The sequence below is a fragment of the Eubalaena glacialis genome, chromosome 11, assembly GCF_028564815.1.
Source record: "Eubalaena glacialis isolate mEubGla1 chromosome 11, mEubGla1.1.hap2.+ XY, whole genome shotgun sequence".
Taxonomy (NCBI): Eukaryota; Metazoa; Chordata; class Mammalia; order Artiodactyla; family Balaenidae; genus Eubalaena; species Eubalaena glacialis.
The window spans coordinates 37071551-37094785 of NC_083726.1; the positions used below are offsets into that span (position 1 = coordinate 37071551).

The 23235-nt window shown below is 37.4% G+C and overlaps 1 protein-coding gene and 1 pseudogene across 2 annotated transcripts in view; both read right to left on the minus strand.

Moving 5' to 3' along the window:
• TMTC2 (transmembrane O-mannosyltransferase targeting cadherins 2) overlaps nucleotides 1-23235 on the minus strand; it is a 409124-nt gene that overhangs the window by 87695 nt on the left and 298194 nt on the right. The gene's annotated exons all lie outside the window — the stretch shown is intronic.
• On the minus strand, nucleotides 5076-5176 carry LOC133101802 (U6 spliceosomal RNA; annotated as a pseudogene).

A 23235-nucleotide genomic window follows, 5' to 3' on the forward strand; every position in this document is an offset into this window, starting at 1 on the left:
GCACGGGCTTCAGTAGTTGTGGCACGCAGGCTCAGTAGTTGTGGCTCGTGGGCTCTAGAGCGCAGGCTCAGTAGCTTTGGCACAGGGTCTTAGTTGCTCCGCGGCATGTGGGGTCTTCCTGGACCAGGGCTCGAACCCGTGTCCCCTGCATTGGCAGGTGGATTCTTAACCACTGCACCACCAGGGAAGCCTCCGGCTCACATCTTGAATGCTACAGTAGATTTCAGATTTCCTGACTCACTGAACTTCATTTTACCAGCTTAATAATACTTAAACAGAACTGTTTTCATGTTATGCCATTGCTCAAAAATATTTTAATAGCACCCTGTTTCCACTCATTTTAATAACCAGTCTAATTTTCAAAATATTTCACAATCTAGTTCAAATCTTCTTGGATAAATTCCTGTACCTTATCAGGCCAATTTCCTTATGTACCTTAACTGAAGCTCCTATGTTCTTCCTTAATTATTTCTTCTGGTCTGTAATGTTATTCTTTTTTTTTTTTTTCATTCATTCATATATATTTTATGCTTCAAGCCTTGGTTGAAATCCCACTTTTTTATAAAGCCCTCTGTGATGGCTCCAACTCCCAGTAATTTCCCTTTCCTTTTAATTGTGCTTATATGATTATTTTTTTAGAGTCATTACTATCACACTGGAGTCACACAACTTGAACCCTACAATACTAGACCAAGGGCTTTCATTATAAACTAAGGTGGTTGGCAAGTAGAATTTCAAATTTGCAAACTGTAATTCTCAGAAAGTATTTACAGTTTGTATATAACAATTTGGTGTATTCACGCAGGAGTCAGTTAAAACAGCAAAAACCCAGTATGCGGAAGCAAAGAGCAACTGACAGTGCAAAAGATTAGAAAGTCAATATCAAACAGACCTATAGGAATACTTGACAAATACTTTAGAAATTTTACCATCAGAACTTTGAACAATTCTAGATTAGGCATTGTCTGCAGTTAGCATATTAGTGCTGATATGAAGAATTAACTGGTTGGATCTGAAGAAGCATAAATGACTATGGGATGAAGGGAAAGAGCTAGAAAGATGAGAAAAGAGGAGAACTGAATGGAACCAGTGCAGAGACATATTCCTGGCAAGGGCTGCATGAGTAACTAGGGGTTAGGGATTTGAGATTATCAATATACTTATCCTTATATTTGTATAATATTTGTAGCACTCTACTGAGTGTTAAAAACACAGATTCAAGATTAATATCATTTAAACTCATGAAAAAAAGCATCCTCAATCAGGACTAGGCTTGGTCAGGTCGTCTTCTGACTGGCAGTAATAAAACATACACATGTAAGATAAATATTCAGTAAAGTTTAGATAGCCTGTTCCACAGCATAAGATTAGTTTTCAGCACATTTATTTTGTTTTCTAATTAAACTGGATGCTACTGCCCCTGTTCAGAAAGAGGTGCCCACCTGAGCGGGTATACAAGGCAAACAGTTTCTCTTCTGAGGGCTGATCAACGTTTTTTCCAACTACAAAGTGAAGAAATATAAAAATAGATACTTATATATTTACACACACACACACACACACACACACACACACACACACACACACCCCAAACCTGGAGCTCCTACTCAAGGAAGCACTCGGTAATATTAAACATGAGAAAATTTTATACTATTAATGGCTTCATCTTGAATTGTCTTATTTTTAAAAGCTAACCATATACCAAATTTTGTACTTATTTTTGGTAACAAATCACTCATTATATCTACCACCCTACACACAGTGTGTTTTGATGCCACAGCTCAGAACTGCTATTTTATTGAATGACCTGAAAACATCAAGACTTTGCATTGTTGCATTGCGTTATAAATATATATATAAATATATAAAATATAATTAGTGCATTAATCTTGTCCTCTAAACTAGATTACTCCCATAAGGCTTTACTTTTTCATCTATAGCCATCCAAGTGTTCTATAAATATAATTACCAGTCAACAAATGAACAGGCTACCACTATTTTCTTGTATACAACTTAATAGCATATAGTTACTCCTTATTTAGTTCACATGGTTACATGTTTTCAGTAAACTACAGAGCTATGAATAAAGCAGTGATTTCTACACTTTACTTCTGGAAACTGTCACATGAACCAAGGTCTATAAAACTATAAAAAGTGTTCCTCAGAACTAGCCTGATTCTCAACCAAATATTTATATCCTAATAAGGGACTACCTGTGTCTTCAGCATTGGTAGGAACACCAGTTAGAATAATATAAAGAACAAACCAGAGGTTTTCCTTTAAGTGGCCCTACTCATATTTAGAGGCTGCTGTAAGTTTAGTGTAAAGAGTCTCCTTCTGCAATTGTGTATCCAGCAGTCACTCCCATACATAGTGTCTACTTTGGGGGAAAGTCTGACAATGGTGAATGTCAGTCATTTTTCACAACCAATGAAAATCACATCTTCATTTCACATTCAAGAGTGTATCTACACAGATAAGAAATAAGAAAGGGAAGCAGCCAATAAAACGGGTCCAAAAGCTTATATGTAGTTTGGTAAATGTGTTGTTTACAGCTGCATTATAGTTTAATGAGTGCAAAAGGAAAAGCAATCAAATAGCCTTGAAAAATTAATTTGTGAAGGCCACCATTTACAAATAGAAGAAGTGTTGTTTCATGGTCTATCTTAACATCACAGTGTTTGTATGTGAAGTGTCTTCAGGATAAAAAAGGTTTTCCTCATCACAAGAAAAATATCATTAAAAAAAAATCTAACAGTTGAACTAATTCTTACTAACCAAGATGATTTACATCAAACCATTTAGTTCTAAAGTCCCTCCAAGTCATTATAAATAATCAGCCAGAGATAACCTTAGAGGCAAAGTGAAGGGACAGGGGCAGTGGTAACTTTCATGATGAAATACTTTATCTCCATACTACTAAAATATTTCCCATCAAATCATCAGGGGCCTAAAACTTGACCATGACATTCTTTTTTTTAGGGACAGAATAGCATTTCTTCTGGAAAGCTTTAAAATATAACAGAATAAGGCTACCATAAACAAAAATGAATGTGGCTAAATAGCTTACTGATAATAGTTTGTGTTTCTCCTCCCTGAAATGTCCCTCAAGTTTCACTTTCTATAAATGTCAGGCCTTTTCCTGATCTCTTTTCCTAAACGTCCCAAAGCAGAAGCTGCCTGAAAGATACCTGGAGTATACTGTCATAAGCCTAAGCTCACGGAAAAGGCATGTCAAATGACATTGAGGGCAGCTAGTGGTGACAGGGAGTGCCCTCTCAGTGTCCAGGGGCTGCATCCAGAGTAGGTGTTGAGACCTCAGCAGGGAGGCATGGCTCTGGGGTACACCTAGAGCAAGGCTGGACCCCAGAACCACAGCTCCCAACCTGAGCAAAGCTTCTCCGAAACCCGTCCTGCGTCCTGCTGCAGAGCCATCAGACTTCAAGGTGAAGAAATCTGCTCAGACCAAGCTGCCCAGGGCAGCCTCCTTCCCAGCTTTTTGAACACCGTTAAGCCTCCCAGACTTAGGTGAACTTTTGAAAGGGGAGGAGGCCACAAAACTGGCTGAAAGGAAGCGGCGGACCAAGTGGGATGAAAGACTGCAGTAGACTGAATTTCCCTCAAAGAAGTTAAAGCGGATCATCCGCATGCAGCTGGGGCTCTGGCTCGAATGTCAGACATGTTACATGAGCAATAGGCACAAATAAGCAGTTCGCAAATACCAAAAAATAATGTTCGATATCCCTGTAAAAACATATTAAACTTACTCAATATTCAGTTTACCTAAAATGTAAATTAATACACTGAGATGTTATTAATCATCTATCAGTGAAGTTGCCCCAATATTATAGAACTCAGTATTCCTGAGGGTTCATAAAAACCAGCACTCAGCTAACACACAGCTAAAACATAGTAAAAGATAATAAGATCTTCCTGGGAGCAATTTGATATGTATCAAAGCTCTTAAGTCATAGGTATATCTTGGCCAAACAGTTCTATCTCTAGGCATTTGTCCTAAGGAAATATCTGTAAATACCGAGAGGTAGCTATTTATTTTCACTGCAGTACTGTTTATACAAATTCAGTGTCTACCAGCATAGACTTGGTTAACCAAATGTCATTTCAGTGAAATATTATGTATCTACTAAAATGATCTTGTAGAAATTATTGAAACTATAAGAGATTTCCATGATCTGTTGCTAAATGAAACAAGCAGGTTGTAAGTTTCTGTTTATGTCTTAATTACATTTAAAAAACAAAAAGAATATTTTAAAAAGGAGGCTAGCACTACCTGTATCACTGGCTCATTTTACTGCAGGATTTCAAAGGTGAATGAGAGGGTTGGTCCTTTGGTATTTCAAGACTGACAGGGAGGGAAGTACACTTCTAGATTAGACTGTTAAAAAATAGTGCTGTGTTAGTGTCAAACTAAGTGTCCTGAGAACACAGAACAACTTAGTCCACTGAAAAGGGAAAGAGAATGCTTCAGAGATGTGACTTTCACTCCACAGAAATGGATTAAGCTCCTGCTATGTAACAGGCTGTATTCCAGATCCTGGTAATCAAGACGAAGTTCCTGCCCTTTTGCAGTTCACATTCTGGTGGTGAAATGATAGTTCACACACGAGCAGGTGACACTGTCTGTCTGAAGTAGTTGGTACAAAAAAAAAAAATAACACAGGCTAAGGGAAGAGAGCAACACACACTGGGGTGGGATGATGTCTGATAAAGTGGTCAAGAAAGGCCTCTGGTAACACTGGAGAAGTGACCTCAGTAAAGGGAGTGAGTGAACCATGCAAAGATCTGGCATGTTTGGAATTTTAGGGACTAACAAGAAAACCAATATGGCAGCAGGGGAGTAAATGCTGCAAAGAATCACAGGAAATGAGTGTGAGAGACAGGAGCGACCAGACTGTGTAGAGCAAAGTAGGCACGGTAAGGAGTTTGGAATTAATTTTTCTTTTTTGGTAGTAAAAAAAATCACAGTTTCAACATCGGATGTCACATGTTGCTTTGACTCATATCATTTCCTTGGTGTTAACCAGCAAAGCATCAAACAGCCTCTGGGAACTGCACAAAATATGGAACACTTCATCAATGTGTGTCATCCTTGCGTGGGGGCCATGCTAATCCTTTCTGTGTCATTTCAATTTTAGTGTACATGCTGCTGAGGCAAGCCCTGGAATTTCTTTTGACTAGGAAGGAACACGACAGAGGATTTTAAATAGAGGTACAACATGATCTCACGTATTTTTACAAAAACACTGGAGATCTTGGCTGGAAAACTGACTGTAGGGGGCACAGAAAACAGGGAGACCACGTAGGAGGTTATTAATACTCCATGGCTAAGACTAGGGTGAAAGAAGTGGAAACAGTGAGATGTGGTTAGATTCGGAATATCTCGCAGATAGGTGACTGATGGATTGGGTATGTTCTGTTTGATTGAAATGCTAGGGCAGGAGAGTATGGAGGACTAATTTAGAAAGACTGGCCAGAAAGGAGGTCACAGACCAAGCCTTGGCAAGAACACCAGATATCTAGTACCTTCCCTGAGAAGAAAGTAAAAGAAAACTTGGAAGAATGCCAAGAGGAAAGCAAAAAAAGGGCAAAAACAAAACCAAAGAACTCTTCTATTTCAATCATGTTTTCAATAAAAGAGAAGAAAAGGATTTTAAATAACTATTTAAAATAAGTAGCTTGCTTTCCATAAATATTTAAAGTATTTGATTAATAAAAATTAAATTCTATGTTGCTTTCTACACAGCTTTGACATTAGGAGTTAAAAGTTAGATTTTAAGGTATAAATACAAATAGCTAATTTCTGAAACATTCTATAACTGAAGGTGTTTAACTTATTCAGATTTCTTGTTATATAACAAGTTTTTACTTCCTTTCTACATCTGTTCACTTGTATATTTTCCCTTCAAGCTTAAAGAGGTCATCCACACACACTGTAATAACATTTCAGTGGAAGGTAATTAATTTGATAGGCTACAACCACATCTTAAGCCCCATCTGGGCAAATTGCTTAGGCTGTTACATTGCATTGCTGTACTAAAGTCAAAGTCAAGTTAAAGCCAACATCTTACCACAACTCTTCTCCATCCATAATATCGATTTATGAGAAGAGAATTCAGATATTTTATTAAAATGTCTAAGGAAGTTGCAGTGAAGTAAGTAGAAATTTTGTTTGGATCAAATGTATAATTAAATTGCAGATAAATGTATCCTAAAATGTACTTTAAAATTATGTAAATCATTTTAAAATATCAAAATCAGCTATTTTTAGACTTCAGAATAATACACAGAATTTATCTTTGACTCACAAATTAAATAGAAAAATATCTGTTTGTAATTAAAACAATGAACTTTTAGCAGTTCATTAAATTTATTCATTGATTTCCTTAATCCAACAAATATTTATTGGGAACTGTGTTAAGCGCTAGGATGAAAATGGTGAATAAGGACATAACCCTTGCCCTCCTGAAGAGTCCAAAACTGTAGCTGTTAGGAGTACAACACAAATAAGGGCTGTACATTTCACTTAGAACTAGTTGAAGTATTCAGGAAAGGTTTCCAAAAGAACTCCTGCTTGCTCTAACAATCTGAGAGCTGTGTATGATTAACTAGTTGTATGATCTAGTTGAAGGGTAGACAAAAGTATCTTAAGTAGAGACACAGCAAAGGTAAAATTTCTGTAGCAAAAACACTGCATGAGCCCAGGGTGAGGGAGACAGAGAGAAGGAGTAGAGGTGGGCCATGCGAATAGGTCGGAGGGGCAGAGCCTGCCTGGCGAATAGATTATGTGAAGGAATTTGTCCTTATCTGCTTTGTCAATATCGCTCAGAGGGTTGTGTGGATAACGGTTGTAATGGGAACAGAAGGGATGCAGGCAGATTAATCCAGGCTTTTAAAAGAGAGTGATGGGGCTGATAATGGAGATGAAGATTAGTGGACTGACAGAAGGGATATTTAGGTAATACAGATAGGATTACATGATGGATAGGAGAGGGATGGGGTGTGAGATAGAGGTCACAAAGATGACCTCTAGGTTTCTGATTCTGAAACTGAGACAAAGCTGGTAAATAATAGAAAAAGAAAGACCAGATTAAGGGGGGAAGATCATGAGCTCAGTTTTGAGAACTGTAGAGATTGAGGTACCTTTGAGACATCTGAGCTGTCAAAGATGTGGGTTGTTAGGCTGACTCAAGAGGCCTGAGGTAAGGTAAAAGAGTATTTCAAGAAGATAGAAGTAGTCAATTATGTCAATTGTTGAAAATATCCAGTGGATTTAATGACACAGAGATCATTGGTAAGTTCAGTAAGGTGTATTTCTATGGCATAATAGGTCTTAAAGCCAGAAGGAGTGGGGGGGAATTTGGGGAGTGGGGGGGAATTTGGGGAGTGGAGCGAGGAAATGGATACCCTCAGTCAATAGTCTGGCTCTGAAGGGGAGGGAAAGTGACCATGTCAGCAGAAGGGAATGAGACATATTGAGTGTTTCGAAAAAGAAAACAGAGAGTCAAAACATAAATCACAACTGGGCATAAAAATTAATGCGGAGGGCTTTTTTTCCCCCTTAGTTTAATTGAAAATTAGAAGAGAAAACCTCAAAATTCCATTTCTAGAGTTCTTAGGTAACTTTCCAATTATGGTCATGGCCAAATTTAAACCAGTCCAGAATTCTTTAAACTGTGTCTTTTCCTCCTGGGTGCCCTAACAGCACTTGATTCCTGCTTTTGTTGTGACACTTACCATATGTACTCTAATTACCACTTGTAATCTCTTCTAATCGTAAACCACTTTAGGGGAATTGTTTAGTCAACAATTCGCTAAGGGCCAGATGCATAGTAGGTGGTCATAAATGCATGAAAACGTTAAATATCTTGGAAAAGCAAACACTCAAAATAAACGCATGCTCTCACTGGGAAGTCCTGTTGCCTTAATGAGGGCGTAGGTTTCAGTGGGTAAATCTGATTACATCATGAGGCCCCAGTGATACCCAGAATGTCACCCCTGGCACTGTTGTCAACACCTCCTCTATACAAGGGGAAAAAAAGAAGGCACAATTTTTATCAGCCTTCTGTGGTCCATAAGATGGCACCACAAGTTCGTAGAAAATAGTTTCCAACAGGAAACTTTAGATGGATAAAGTGGTCCATGTGATCACCATTTAGGGAATCAGTGCCATTGGAAAGCCCCTGAATCTTAGCTATTAGCAACAACTCCAACCATTTTCTTGCCTGTTTGTGCAAATGGGTGCTTCTTGCTTGTCATGAGAATTTGCTGGATCACTCCAGCCCAAACTGCTTAGCAACAGCCTGGAAAGTGGCTATGCTGATTGGTCCCCACAGAGCTGGCCTTGGCTCACAGAGCTCAGGGCTGACACTCGTGCTGCAGAAGTTTAAACCCCATGGGGATAGTCAGGAAAGCTGCGCTGTGAGAGTGGAAAAGCAGGAGCCCCAGCAACAGCTGCTTTGCAGCTGGGTCACAAAGGAGAGCAAGCAATCCCTCGACACCATAAAAGGTAGCGGATGATGGGAAGGCAATCTCTGTGCCTCCATTTGTCACTGGCAGGGTGCCACTGGCTCTCAAATCCAAATGCTCTCACAAGAGGATAAAGCCAGATGTAAATAATTCCCTAATTTTGTACTTTTTTCTTTGTAGAAATCTTCAGCAGTAAAGGACATAGAGGGTTATTTAATTTATTTAGACGCAAAATTCTTTGATGATTGAACCAGGGTGCTGAATAAAGCACTGGATTCAGTCACAGAAACCTGAGTTCTAATCTGGTTCTGATACCAAGAAGGTGAACCACCAAAGAAAACCCCTAATTTGGAAAGGTTTCATTTTTCTCCTTCGCCAATCAAAGGACCTGGGTTAACTGAACTCTACTGGTTACAATTCGCTGTTTAAAAAATGGAATTCAATTCAGGGAATTCATCATTGGTTAAAAATTCAGATTAAAGGCAAGTTAAGCTCTTAATTCATGTCATACTCCTTTGCTTCCATTGCCTTCCAATTCATGATAGAGAAAAGGAATTGGCCTTCCCCCAGATCCAGCCAGCCGACACTGAGATTGGGGATAGTAGCTGAGACCTAAACTCAATTGTAGTTTAATGTACCAACAAATGAAACTAAATGAAGTTGGAATAAATGATCCATTTATCTTCTTCTGAAAGGACTTTCAAAGTAAAGATGCCTATCAAAGGCAGAATGTCCTAGAAAGGTTCTTACGCCAGTTAGACCACATACATATTGAAAGTGTATACTGTGCTTCTGGTTTTGTAAGTAATTCTTGGAAGTAATTCTGGTTTGCCTGAAACTATTCTGTCTATGCCCACTGTTTCAGTGGAAAAATAACAGCACCCCCTTCCTGGTTTGAACAAGTATTCTATAGTTACCCTAATTCTTGTTTCCCTCTCACAAGTATTCACCTAAATCAGACGAGTCCAACAATGGCTTTATGACGCTGAGATGTCCCAGCAGATGAAACCAGGAGGCTCCATTAGCAGCATCGGTGAGATCTCAGCTTTCTATTCCCGCCCCACTCCTAACAAAGAAGGCATGAACAAAGACATCCTTTCACAGCACAAGACCATGTGATCTTTGTCAAGAGTAATGAAATTTCCATTCGTCTCTGCTTCCCCAAAACAGATTTTTCTGGGTGTCTGTTGTCCTAGCACGTTGCAATTTTACTTTGTCTTTACAGGTTATATGATAAGAACAGAAACATTATAAAAGCAGCTTACTATGTGCCAGGCGCTGTTCCAAGAGCTTTCTCTGTGTCGTCACATTAAATCCTCATATTACACCTGAGATATTATTATTATCCATTTTACAGAATAAGAAACTGAGTGACAGAGGGGTTAAGTACCTTGCCCAAGGTACAGAAGCTTGATTTGGCAGAGCTGGGGTTCAAACAGAGACAATCTGGCTTCACAGTTTGTGGTATTGCATTATCGACTTGGTTCAGAAGTTTACTACCAGGAATCATTACGTTATTTAAAGACGAGCTTTATGGAGTAGGTCCACCCATACATTCATGCACCCACCCATCCATCCCTCATCACGTATTCAGAGGGCATCTACCATATGCCTAGCATCGTGGCAGGCACTGGATAATGAAAGGACTGCTGCTCTTTAGACTGAATAATATGATAACTCTGGAAGTGGGCGTTTACCAATTGCAAGATCATACTCGAAAGGGCTCTCGTTAGACATATGCATCCTACATAAGGAGAAAACAGAGACCAACGCATCTATTGTGCCTGAGTGAGTTCGGGGAGGTCTCATAAAAGAGGTGGCATACTTCAGCTGGCTCACAGATGGAGGAAAAGTTGGCCAAGCATCAAGACAACAGACTACCTGCTAAGTCCAAGTGCTGGTGACTTACAAGTTCTCTTTATGAGATCCAAATTAAGAATATTGTTTAGAAAGTCAGTCTAATGGAGAAAATGTTCCTTGTTTTAACAGTAGAAGGCCCTGTAGCTTACAAAGGTTCATTTGATATCAACCAACTCAAAACACATCTATCTGAGAAAATAAGGTTATTTAACAACTCCAGTTACCAAATTTCTACTTTCTGTCAGTCTAATGATTCTTGAGCCACCTTCTGTGAATAATAATTATCTGTGACTTACAAAGAAAGAAAGATCTATTGAAAACAGCATTGTTTAGTATGCAATGCTCACTCACTTTAATTTCTAGAGTGTGAAGTGACCAGAGGTAGTACATATACAATTACAGGAAACTTTAGGCAAAAATGGGAAAAATACACACACACACAAACACACACAGCAAATGGTCAGAGGCTGGCACATTACCAGCAGAACAAGTTTGTATGTATAAATACATATGACAAGCATATCGCCGAACTGGATCTTTCCCAAGTCCTAGCAGAATAGTGTGCAAGTAAGAAGCATACACACTTGGGTTTTGGCATTATCACAGAGTAAGATTCTCTCTTCTCTTTCTTACAGTAAGAGAAAATGCATAATGTCACAAGAAGATGTGGGTCACTAACAGGAAAAAATCCAGTACAGAGGTGACATGGAGATGGAAAATAGAAAGTCTGAACTTCTCTGCCTCCAAATAGAAAATTTAATAGTGGTTCAGCTCAGGGTTAAATTATCACTGTCAACATCTCAGACCCTCTTGACCTTGGTAGCAAAAATGTGCCATGAAGGCTGCATAGAACTCATTAGACATCAACCTCCCAAATTGTCTTCGTCACAGTCTGCTGTGTAATTGACACCTGAGTCGACAGGTTTATCTGTGAGATTCAAGAGGGGCTGAATTGACACTCCCAATCACAAGAGCATCTTTAAAAGCCATGCGGAGGTCTACAGGAGGGTGGTGGAACACTCCTTGCATGACTGCTATAAATACAAAGCAGCCTTTGGAAGAAACATATTGACCTATTCAACTTTTAAAAATGGAATACATGTGCACGTTGGGGTATATGGTGCCATGCCATGAAAAACACAAACATGGCACTTTGAAGACTTGGGGGAAAATATAAGCTATTAAATTACTAAATCATTTAAAGTGGTATTAATTTTTAAATAAGCATAGATATGTTATAAAAAGAGAAGCAACAGCATAGAGGAAAGATTGCAGGCTTAGGAATCAGATAGGCCTGAGTTTGATCATCTCCTCAAGAATGATCCCTAAAATAGCCGGGCTACTTGGGCAAATTGTTTAATGTCTGCAGAAATTCAGCACCTTATAGAGATAAGATGATACCTCCTGATAAGGTTTATAACTGAGACAGTACATGTCAAGCTTTTACAACAGCGCATGGCATATAATAAGTGCTCAACAAATGTTAACTGTCATGATGACTATGCAATAGGAGCAGCAGTAGCTCTCACGCAATATCTTAAAAGGATTAAATGAAGTAAAATACATTTTTAAAAGCATAGCACAGCAACACATTGTTAGCATGCAAAGAAAAAGTTCTCCTCCTAACTAGCCCTCTTATACCTAAATCCATTTACTCAAAGGTGGCTCATGGAAGTAGATGACTATTTTTCATGTATTTTAAGCAGCACTCTTGTAACACACCCACGTTAAGAACTTTGTGATCCCAAATACTTTGCTATCAACCAAATTATCTCTTGTTCTTGAATGTCTTAGAATATCACAGGCAAAAATTGCCTTTGAGTTCAGAGAATTTGAAGAAAAGAGAAAACAGGGAAAATACCAAAGCTCGAAACTGAAGTTACAGTAAAAAGTACTTACGACCACTTCTGATCAAACTGGAAAACCCATATAAATACTGGCGACAGTTTAAGAATATATTTCCCCTTATTCAGAAATATGTACTTTCCAAAAGGTCCATTTTCACTTTGAAATCTTGACATGATTTGGCAAGCTCACGTTGAACTAGTTAGTGTGGCTTAAGCTGTTACCAATCTTAGAACAATAAGAGAGTAGAAGAATTATAGCTGACTCTTCACTATTGCAATATTCAGATACCTGGTATTTCCTGGAAGCAAAACTTGAGTTAATCAAAATATCATTTTATTCAGATCTGTCCTTCTTCACACTTCTTTTTCAAAGTAAATGCTAAATATTATCATATTAATATTTTTTATTTTGTTTCTAAAAACATAATAATGAAATAAGAAGTACTGGATAGGCAATGGAGGGAAAATAAAAGGAAGTACAGACAACACCCAGAGAAGACATTATTTTCAGCAAATAGCTTTTGTACTGAAGGATAAGCAAGAAACAGAGTAGAAAAGACAGTTTTTGGTGTTGCTGGACTTACTAGATTAATGATCAAATGAAGTTAGAAAAGCCTAAGGAGACTAAGCTAAGTGCCTAAACAAGGGTCACTTAAAATAAATCATATTACCTTTAAGAAAGATTTTATACAACAGGAAATATTCAGTCTTTCTGGGATAGTGACTGTTTTAGATTTGGGCGGCTTAAAAGAATAATAGTAATCCATTCATTTCACAAATATTTGGATATCTGAGATGTCATTATGAAAAGAAAAATTCCTCAGAGTTCCAAATAAAGATTTCTTAAATGTCTTTTAGTACAGTAGTTATTTTACTATTTGTTTCAAATTGAGTAAGTGAGATTGTGTTAATACTTTCTAACATCACAAATGAAGTTCAGCAAAACTATAGCAAAAACATGAAAAGAAAAGCTTGCTTCTTTCATAGTCATCATCAGTGTAAATTCAACCTAATCACTTCTCAGTGAAAATATTTCATATTGCTCTCCAGCCCAATTAAATTCATGTATCAAGCTGACTCTTCAAGTAAAATTATAGATATTATGAGAGTTTATATAAAAGATATTATTATTCCTGGCTGCCACACATGATACTCAATAGTTTTAAAAAAAAACCCCAAAACCAAAAGATTATCTGTATTTTATTGTACCTGTCAGAAGAGCACATATTCATTATCATCACTATCACTGTTCATGAAATTCTACAAAGTCCCCTGAAATGATTTATATTATGCACTCTACTGAGATTACATTCCAAGGCTATCAGAGCAAAACAGATAGCCAGAAGATCATGCTTCGCTATGTCACCAAACAGAAAAAAATAAAGGAATATATCAATTTTGTGTTTTTTCATTTCTATCTTTCAATAGTAATCAGGATTTCTATATTCGTAGGATTACCATATCATTTTTACTGAGACAAAAAAAGAGAAAGAAATTTCACTCCCCAAAATTTTGTTATCCAATTATTTGACCCTTTAAATTCACTCTTCAATCCCTTTTTAATGCTGAGGACTTTGACATTTTTAACCAACAGAACAAAAAATAAGTTCTCATACTTTTTATTTACTTGAACCTACTTAAAACATCACTTTTTTTCTCCTTCCTAATTACTTGTATAACCCCCTTGCCGTTTATTCCTTCAAACTTTTATTGTTCCTTTCTCTCACCCTCTCCTTCCACCATGCAACACTGAAATAATGTGTCCAACAAATAGTTATTGCTGTACGAGACCCTCCCTTGGCATCTGAAAAAAATGAGTAAGACCGAGCTGCTCTCAGTCTAGTGGGGAAGACAGACATGAAAATGACTAACAGTAACAGAAGGTGATGGAGCCACTTTCATGAGAGCACAGATAACAGAAGAATCAAGTCAGTGGGGAAGGGTAGTGATGTATCAGTGCTATGCCCTGACAGAAGACTTTTATGTGAATTGGGCCAATCTCTGCTTCAGAGTCATTTCATTTACATTCATTCAATAAATATTTATTGAATAACTATGTGCCAAGCACCAAGCTAGTAATAGTAATAAAGAGACAGGGTCTCTACTATCACTGCCTAAAAAAAGCAACCAATAGTAATACATTAGTATTCAGCTATCACAGATATTCACGTGCAATAAGAACCCTGGAAGAGAAGCATGAAGGCTGCCTGGAAGAATCAGTCACTGTTTTATGGAACGTATCGTTAAAGATGAAACTGGATGGATGGATAGGGCTTTGCCAAGTGGAGATAAAGGAAAAAGATATTCTAGGCCAAGGCAGCAAGCAGCATGCTTGGAAAAGACAAAGAATGAATAGATTCTTTCTTAACATGCTTAGGGAGCCATTAGAAGTTTACTATTGTGGGGGGATAATGGCTGATGAGGTTTAATGAGAAAGGCTGTGGCCAAATAATAAACAATGTTCCATGTCACACAAAGACATAAAGATTTTACTGAATAAGAATCATGATATTGTTCTTACTGTTAATTGCTAACAGTTATTGAGTCCTTACAACATACATACCTGGCAGTATTCTAAATGCTTTTATAATACGTTTAGACTCACTTAACTTCTGGACCCTCTCAAGAAGGAAATACTTTTGCCCTCATTATACAAAACAGGCAGGATAAGATAGAGAGAAGTTAAATAACATAACCAAGATCACTGAGCTAATAAGTAGTAGAACATGCCAGGCAATCTGGAGCCAGTGTTCATATATTACGGATGCATCCCCTCTAAGGTGATGGAGTACTAATGGAGAAGGGAGGCAAGCTATGTGATCAAATATATTTTTCTAAACATCTGTTTCTATACCTTTGAAATACTAAGAAAATAACTACTGAGCATTTACTACATACATTATTCTTCGAGCCACAGGAAAACAAAAATATACAACACGTCCCATGAATACCTGCAATTCCCAGTATATTCAGACGTAGATTGAGAAAAAGAAACAGAAATAGAGAGACAGTCACAGTCAAGATCTGCTTATCTGATGCAGAAACCAATGGAGCCATGAACAGGTAGGCATACTTTAAGTGGTACTTTTGATGACTTGCTGGAGGCGGACTGTGGACTAGCTTGAGAGTGAGAAATTCCTGAAGGCCAGTCTTGAGGGGGGGGGGGTCCCACTCTTTCATGGTCTTTATTTCCAAGAACCTGACCAGGTTCTCATAGTGGAGAACCAAAAAATATCCCCTCTTGGTGAGGGCAAGGGAAGAAGAGTAATCCTTGTGAAATATATCCAGAGCCTTCTCAATAACAAAGGCCTGACTCTCCAAGGTAAAAGACTTTACTAGAGCCTTTTAAAGAGCTGTGGCAAAAAGGTACTCTCTGACTTCGTCCTCCTCTAGCCTTCTTGTCTCATCTAAGGTGGTGAGGGGGGGTAGCTCTACAAGCAGGAAAACGTGTGAAGGTCATGGGACAGAGACACAGGCTGAATCAAAGACTGAGATTTAACTGAACGATTATAGAACATTCCCCCTCCACCATACCTAACACCCCCACGACAGGGCTCCAGTATGATAATACTGAAGTATACCTGAAACAGCTTCAAGACACACAGTCTCTCTGAGAAAGAGTATTAAGGAAAGCTTAACACCAAGACGGAGATAAAAACAAGGACACTAGGGAAATTTGAAGCTGCTAGCACCAATAGCTACAACAAACACTAAACAATGCTGAAATCCCAGCCAGATTAACATAAATCTTCATATTAGAGGCCTAATAATTTGAATTCCTATTACGAATTCAACATATCCAACATTCAACAAAAAAATTACAAGGCATGACCAAAGGAAAGAAAAACATAGTCCGAAAAGACAAAGCTAGCATTGGAACCATAATAAGATGTTGGAATATGAAACAGATGTTGGAATTGTCTGACAGGGAACTTAAAATACCTATGATTAATATGTTAAGGACTCTAATGGAAAAAGTAGACAACATTCAAGAACAAATGTGTAATGTAAGCAGAGAGAAATTCTAAGAAAGAATTAAAAGGAAATGCTAGAAATCATAACAGACATGAAGAATGCATTTGATGGGATCATCAGAAGACTCAGCATGACCAAGGAAAGAATCAGTGAGTTTGAAGATAGGTCAATATAAACTTCCCAAACTGAAATGTAATGAGAAAAATGAATGAAACGTACAGAACATCCCAGAACTATAGGAAAATTTCAAAACATGTAACACATGAGTAACTAGAATATCAGAAGGGGAAGAACGACAAGAGGGCAGAAGAAATATTTAAAGTAATAATGATGTTGAACGTTCCAAAATTAACAATAGACGCCAAACCACAGATTCAGAAAACTCAGAGAAAACTAAGCCAGATAAATTCCAAAAATAATAAGCCTAGGCAGAGTATGTAAAAACTGTAGAAAACTAAAGGCAAAGAGAAAATCTTAAAGTCAGAGGGGAAAAAAAAACACCTTACCAATGGAGCAACAAGGTTAAGAATTTCATTGGACTTCTAATCAGAAACCATCAAGCAAGAAGACAGTAGAGTAAAACACTGAAAATGTTGAGAGAAGAAAGAAACTACAAAACTAGAATTTTATATCCAGCAAAATTTTCCTTAGAAAGTGAAGTAGAAATAAAGACTTTTTGGACAAATAAAAACTGAGGGAATTCACATGATCATCTCAATTGATGCAGGAAAAGCATTTGACAAAATTCAATAACCTTTCATGATAAAAAACACTCAAGAAACTAGTAATAGAAGGAAATTATGTCAACATAATAAAGGCCATATGTGAAAAACCTATAGCTAACATCATATTCAACAGTGAAAAACTGAAAACTTGTTGGATGGGTAATGAGTTTCAGTTTTACAAGACGAAAAGTTGTTTTGCAAGATCTGTTGCAAAACAATGTGCACATAGTTAACACTACTGTATTATATACTTAGAAATGGTTATGATAGAAATTTTTGTTTTCTTTTTTTACTACAATAAAAAAAATAAGGTGGAAAAAAAAACAGAGAAGGACGAAGCCTCTGGTAACAAATAGAAAACAGTTACAAACCTGGTTGATATTAATTCAAATATATCAATTATCACTCTAAATATGAATGGTCTGAATGTACCAATTAAAAGATAGAGATTGTCAGAGTGACTAATGATAATAATAAAGGGCCCAACTATATGTTGTCTACAAGAAATATACTTTAAATATAAAGACTCTGATAGGTAAAGCAAAGGGACAGATATAGATAAACCAGGCTAACACTAATCAAAAGAAAGCTAGAGTATTAATTTCAGACAAAGAAGACTTCAGAGCTAGGAAAATTATTACAGTTTCTCCCACACTATTTGCTTACTTAATTTTTTCTAAGGAACACCTAGACGTGCTAATGTCTATGGAATACACTTGGGGAATATATTTTGTACCCTCTGGGAATACTGCTTTAATAGAAACTATCAAAGCAATAATGGCAGTGGTAAAATCTTCTTGGTACCCTTAAACTTCACCGTATTTGAAATTCCCCATCTTATAATCAAGTAAAAGCAATCCTTGTCATGTAGCATTACTATTTGAATCAGCTTTGTTATAATTAAAAGGTATCAAATTTAATAAGTGCCATGTATACACAGTTATTTATATAAATAGGTTGAGAACTGTTGAAGTGGTGATGGGGAGAGGATGGAGGACCCCTCCTCCACACAAGTGGAAACAGATTGGAGAAGATAATTACCACCTGTGGCAAATGCACATCCTGGGTGGAAAGAGAAAAACAGACACCTTCAGGAAAACTACCTTTAGACAAAGCAATAGATTTCAACTTAATCCTTTACCTCTACTGAGGTAATCTCTTTGGGATATGCAAAGATACCTTAAACAAAATACTCCTGATCAGTAATTTTCTGCTTAAAGTGAGTAAATTTCTGATTCAAGCAGATGGAAATTCTGTTCTTCTTCTAGCTAGTGTTGTTTCATCCCCAAAAATGAGAAATAGAACAAACTTTACAGTGGATAATATCTTTAAGTTCCATTGCTCAGGGACAAAAATTTCCCGGACTGACCATTACATCTACCAATTACACTACCTACTTTTCCATTATATGGCATTAGAATACATGGCATTATTTAATGGCCAGTGCCCATCTTAAACCCAGTGGCACATGGTTAATGTCAAAGGGACCAAAGGGTCATATTAAGTGTCAATCCTCCTGCATGTTAACATCTTTCCACCTAAAGTACTGTTACTACAATGCACACTGAATTACAGTGTCAGCTCAAGAACGTACGCCATCCTGTCACTTTTGACAAAGAGCCTCAATTACACCTCAGAAATAAGAGTCCTGCAATTTTAAGTCTTTTAAAGGAATTATGCTTTTTCACTGTGAGAAGAAGTAAATACATTTATTAAATAAATTTGTAGGCCGGTATGTGCTCAGGTGCTCTGGCTTCAACTCACTATCTACCAGTTAAAAGTTAACCAGGTAAAGGTCAGCAGTCACTTCACTCAGGCATCTGACCTTGTGCTCCCCTTCCGTTTGGGATATCATAATGTTTCCTTCAAGACTTAAAATACAAGAGAAACTATACACCATATAAGGTACACCATGTAAACCGTATTTAAATTAAAAATTCAACTTTCAACTTCACTATTACTATTTTCTTGTTACTTCACATATATAGATACCTAAATCCTTTTTTGAATTACCCATGTTAAAATTCTTCTTTAATTTAACGATATACATAGAAGTTGTCTTTTCACTTCAGAACTGCATTATAAGAAAATCTAAAAACTGAATAAAGATTTTCTTTAAAAATCAATTTTTACATTTTTTTTTTTTTTTTTTTTAATTTATTTATTTTATTTATTGGCTGCGTTGGGTCTTCGTTGCTGTGCGCGGGCTTTCTCTAGTTGCATTGAGCGGGGGCTACTCTGTTGCAGTGCGCTGGCTTCTCATTGCAGTGGCTTCTCTTGTGGAGCGCAGGCTCTAGGCGTGCGGGCTTCAGTAGTTGTGGCACGTGGGCTCAGTAGTTGTGGCTCGCAGGCTCTAGAGCGCAGGCTCAGTAGTTGTGGCACACGGGCTTAGTTGCTCCGCGGCATGTGGGATCTTCCCAGATCAGGGCTCGAACCCGTGTCCCCTGCATTGGCAGGCGGATTCTTAACCACTGCGCCACCAGGGAAGTCCATCAATTTTTACATATTTTGAAGTTAGGCATTTATGCGTACAAGGCACCATATATCCATATTTGATCATAATTAACAAAAGGTTGAAGAGAAACTTAAGTACAGCTTTCAGAAAAACCGAGTATAATGCAAGAGGCTTTGGACACAGGTCTGAACCTCTGTGAACCACAGTTTCCTCATCTCTAGAGTAGGTACCTAGATCGTGGGATTATGTGAGAAATATTAGAATAGCATATTCACAATGTCTAGTTTACTGCATGATAAAGAGTACGAGCTAACTACAGGAAGTACTGTGATTAACCTGATCACAGAAGCGGCAGGGTCAGGGGCCACCCTGTAGGTAATATTTAATTCTTTTTAGGTGGGAAAGCAAGAGATGAGGATTGATTTCAAGGGAGATAGGAAATGAATGAGAAGTTCAGAGGGTCCTAGAAGCTCAGGACTTGGGGGGAAAAAAAAAAGTTGAACTCAGAATTAACTATTGTTTGGAAGAAGTATAATTTTAATAAAAAACTAAGGATAAAATCTACAAGTCTGCAGATGTCATGCTTCAGGCTGCTGAGGCTCAAGCGGCCTCATATGCAATGTAGATGAATATAAGGGGGAATGACCAAAATGTCATGGGTTTGTAAACATGTTCATGGATGGGCTGATAAACCTATTTACGAGGCTGCAAAAATGAAAACGTTCACATTTTAGAACAGACGTGGCTTCCTTTATATATATGCCTCTGTGTGTGTGTGTATATGTGTGTGTATGAATATATGTATACACATCCAGAGGCTACAGGAAAAAATAGGCAACTTTTTTTTGTGAAGTGTTGATCCAACTCCTTGGGAGGAAAGATACTTGCTTTTGAAAATGTATGCGGTCAGTACCACCTTTTTCAAAGGTAAACAGGGGCTTAGACAAGGATGCTGTTTTAACAAGGAAAGATACTCAAAATTTCTTCTATTAAATAATGATCAAACTAGGAAAATATAAAACATAAATTACAAACAGAGTTTAACTCACATTAAAATGTGTTCATGCTTGATTACATGACAGGAGAGTCAACATGATGTAGCAGAAAGGATAACAAGCTGGAAATCGTGATGCCAAGTCATTTCGTGTATCAACAGGCTCATGTAACAAATTAAAGGACTGCAAAGTGGGAGAAAAATATCTACTAAGTGGTGTGGAATCCCATGCCTCTAATAAAAATTAAAAAGAAAATAAGATTAAGGTACCTACATAATTGTCCTTTCTGAAACAAAAACCATTTCCACCAGTCTTAAGCATGGTAGCCCACCACTGAAGCTACTATAGACAGTTGTTATAATTTCCCCTAAAGAGAATACACTGAGGTCTTCTTGAGACCAAAGAAACGCCCTGCTGGTCTTTGTATCACCACTGTTTATTACAGAACATGACACAACGTTCAGGTTCAGAAAATGTATATTGAATTCAGGTTTTTATAAAGGATTGCTTTTTTAGAGTCCTGTAAGAAAGCCAAGCTATATTTAAGGGCATACAGCTTCTCCATCTGCATCCCTCCAATAACATGGGATAGCAGAGTCCTGGGGGATTTTGAGGCCTGAGGCTGCTGGGCTATTTAGTTATTTATTTATTTTTGCTGGGCTATTTAAATTGCACTAAATGTTAACTACAGACCAAATACAGAAATCAAACAAAATAACAATGAAATTTAAGTTAGTTTCAAAGCAGCAGCATCCTATTTACCCCTAAGTAAAAAGCTAATATTTCTTTTCAAACATAGCATCATGATATGTATATATAAAGCAGGTAGAATTATTCCACATGACCTTCAATGCCTGAGAATTTGAGTATTTTGATTTTATTATTTCTGAGAATATTATTATTCTGAGAATATTATTTCTGAGAATAATGTTACTTCTGGCAAAAGAAAATATCTGTAACAATGCCTTTTAGTAACTGACATAAAAAAGCAGAGTAAAACTCTGGAATACTTTGGAGATACTTGGATTCCTAGGTCACTCAGTGGCAACAAATAGCGTAATTACAAGATTGATTCTATAAAGATACCTCAATTAAAAAAAAAAGATTGATTCTGTATATCAAAATGCATAAAAAAGAACTATCAGATTCATTATGCTTCAGAGTAAAAATAATACAATGATAACTTCCAGAATGCTAAATCATGAAGTTTAGATGAGGCAATTTCATATAAAATGTTTAGCTGAGCACTATATTAAATTAAATTTTCTTCTATATGTTATCCAGTATTTCAGTAGCATGATATATGTGATATGTGCCTTCTCTTTTCACAGAATAAATTTGCAACTTCAATGGTATATATCCATAATAATCATTCAGTGAGAGTCACAGGAAAATTTTTTGTTCCCTGCTCCCTCCAATCTAAACATGACTGTGCAGTGATTATAATAAAACAAAGGAACCTAAATGTTAGTCAACGTGCAAAATGGGAAGAGCTTTGCTTTAAAGAGGAGCAAATGGAAAAATAATCTCAGCTCTAAATAGTAATGATTATGACAAAAGGCCCAAGGAAACACACAGCGCTGCGCTCCAGATAGACTACACTGACACCATTTTAGCCTGGGGTATGGAACTTTTCCATGGAACTTCAAATACTTTCACAACTGGAGTTTTATGTAGCCCAATTAACTTTGGCTAGACACAGAAATCTGGCTCAGTATTTCCATACAGTAGCCAAAATAAAGGTTTGCTGTATCAAGAATTACTGTCAGAGTCTCCCATATCCTTCCTTCTCTCTTACTAACCTAAATCTGGAAAATAAGCTAACAGCCAAGCTGCTTTTACTACAATTTAAGTCAATATTAATTTTACTGGCTCACAAAAACTGCAAAATATTCGGCTGAAATAAATTGAACAAAGACAAAAGGAAGGAGGACGAAAAAAAAAAATCAAAGTAAGGATGTACACACAACTAGAGAACACACATGGGTTTAGAAACAACTATAAAACCATCTGAAACACCGTAATAATGGAAATGTTATTCCTTCTTTTCTCTCTTAATGCATGCCCAATTTTAAATTCATGGCATTAGCCCTAGGTAACAAAGTTCAAACAAGGAATAAATCAATTTTAAAGACAGCTTGTGTTTAGTATTTTAATTGGATATGACATTGGTATGAAGGTTCCATATATTCTAAAGAGATGTCACCCAGGTCCAACTATATGTAACCATGGAGGTTACCAGTGACCCTAAAGCAGAACTAACTATTCTCTAGGGTACCCTGGAACATTTGTATTTGAGTTGTAATGTAGGACCCAAAAGTGCCAATAGCCAAAAGTTAATGTTAAAAGTTAAAAGTTTTGCCAATAGCCAAAACCCTTAATGACCTATAACGCCTAATAATAAAAATGCGTTTACCCATTCAAACTAAACTAGCATTTAGAGGTAATGTCTAAAAATAAGTTATAAAAAACGGGGATGGGACTTCCCTGGTGGCACAGTGGTTAAGAATCCGTCTGCCAATACAGGGGACACAGGGTCAGTCCCTGGCCTGGGAAGATCCCACATGCCGCGGAGCGACTAAGTCCGTGCGCCACAACTACCGAGCCTGCGCACCACAACTACTGAAGCCCACGTGCCTAGAGCCCGTGCTCTGCAACAAGAGAAGCCACCGCAGTGAGAAGCCCATGCACGGCAGTGAGAAGCCCACGCACTGCAATGAGGAGTAGCCCCCGCTCGCCACAACTAGAGAAAGCCCGCGTGCAGCAACAAAGACCCAACGCAGCCAAAAAATAAAAAATAAATTTAATTAAAAAAAAAAAACGGGGAGGCAGGAGCACTAACTTCCTTTTAGAATCTCTGATCAAGTATAAAAGGAGGGAAAAAGCTCCAC